The sequence below is a fragment of the Anneissia japonica genome, unplaced genomic scaffold (assembly GCF_011630105.1).
Source record: "Anneissia japonica isolate Jap-2015-1 unplaced genomic scaffold, ASM1163010v1 scaffold522_len1101056_cov227, whole genome shotgun sequence".
Classification (NCBI taxonomy): domain Eukaryota; kingdom Metazoa; phylum Echinodermata; class Crinoidea; order Comatulida; family Comatulidae; genus Anneissia; species Anneissia japonica.
The window spans coordinates 697,400-699,304 of NW_022756123.1; the positions used below are offsets into that span (position 1 = coordinate 697,400).

General features: G+C 35.7%; 1 protein-coding gene across 2 annotated transcripts in view; it reads left to right on the forward strand.

The window, feature by feature from the left end:
• Positions 1–1,905, forward strand: part of LOC117124005 (follistatin-related protein 1-like) — a 35,752-nt gene that overhangs the window by 2,194 nt on the left and 31,653 nt on the right. The window lies entirely within an intron of this gene.

Below are 1,905 nucleotides of genomic sequence, written 5' to 3' on the forward strand. Positions count from 1 at the left end.
GACCGTCTAGGCAAAAATGGGGATTTCCCTAGGTAGAGTAATACGTCTGTCTCTTATACACATCTAGATGTTTATAAGAGACAGGGAACTACGGCATTGAATCCAGGTTAAAATCTATCTGAAATCTATCCTACTGCCATCAATGTATATCATAATACAAATAATATACAGTATGATACAAACACTTTTCTTTTAATATTTTAGCTTGCTTTACTTACATGTTTTGTATTATTATTGTGTTGTGGGTTAGAAAGTACAGTAAACCCTTGTGTTATCTCTTTCGGTTGAAATCTATCTTGGGAATATTATTGTCAAACTCCATACTCTATGATGAAAGCCAAACATATTCAGGCTTCCTTCATTCCCAAAGCAGTAAATGTGCTGTTTAATTTTTAAATATTTTAATTATATACCATGGGGGGGTCAGTGCTTTCAGATAAATAAAGCTAAACAAATTAATTACTTATTAACTGTTTTTATATGGGTGATCTATGAAGGAAGCGATAAACACTTGGTACATTAGACATAATTTACAATGACAACTCCTCAGTGGCGTATCTAGGGGATGCGGGGGCGGGGAGCGGACCCCTTCAATAAATTACTCGCCCCAATAATCACTTGCAAATAGTTAAAATCACTTAAAATCAACTTATTTGGCAAGTTAGCGACCCTGAACCTGATCATCGAGGCCCCCCCCCCAACTTCACGATAGGCCACTGCAACCCCTCCTAGAGACAGACATGGTTAGAAATAGAAAAGTGGTGGGATGATGCTTACTTTGGAAGTGGGGTGAAATCAGGGGATTTTCAATTACTTGGGTGTTATTTCCTTTTCAATGAAAAACATTTAAAAAAAAATTTGGCCTAAGAATGTAAATGTAACATCTTATGTGTCATAGATATTGGCTATGAGATGACAAAATGCTCCTTTGATAGAAGGAAAAACATGTATTTTTTTATTATCCAATTTTACACTACCTGATAAATATCATCATAAAATATTGACAACTTGTTTATTGGATTGTTGGCTGTCGTATATCACTACTGAACCATTTCGAAATTACCTTGCCTAAGAATTAATGCAAGTGTGAATTTAAAGATGTGTCCCTGTTGTTATGGATTTTTAAAGATGTGCTGCAAGTTACTGTACCACATGATCTAGACATCGGGGAAAATACTTTCAAACCCTTGGGCCTCTTACTTATCTGAATATTGGTTTTGATTGATTTGCAATACATAGTTACGTCTGCAGAGGAAGCTATTAACCCAACCATTATTTTAATTACATATGAGGGGCATTCTTTGGCATTTTGATATATGAAATTCATGTGTCCAACTGGAACTACAGAACTGGTCTCAGTGGCGTAACAGGGCCCGGGGGCTAGAAAATATTTTGGGGCCTTATGCATTTTAGAAGTTGTTTTTCGTAGTCGTTTACAACTATAGTGTCAAGGCTCTGTTAGAAAAGTTTTGTTTATTAGTAGGAGGGCCCGTCTGGATCTTCTCTGGACTGGGACCCAGGGCTTTGACCCCCAAGCCCATAGGCTTGGGGTCAAAGGCTTGTTAATAATTAGATTCGAATGAGGAATTGTATTCCCTGTGCATTTATGTCAGATAATAATGTTAACAGAATTTTGTAGAGATGTTTGCAAAAAAAATATGTTAGAAATATTCTCGTTCTACAAAAATCGTTTGGAATACCAAACTGCAACATTATTTTAACATTATAAGGCTAGGTGCATAACTTCAGTTGGCCAATTACATTCTGTTCTTATGTTGTAAATAGTTGTTCAGGCATTAAATTTAAGTTTTATGGGATGCCCTTCATGGCATTATTGAAGCAAATACATTTTGAATTAAGGGTAATCCTACTAATGAAACAACTCTTTTTCCAAAATTCAAGATT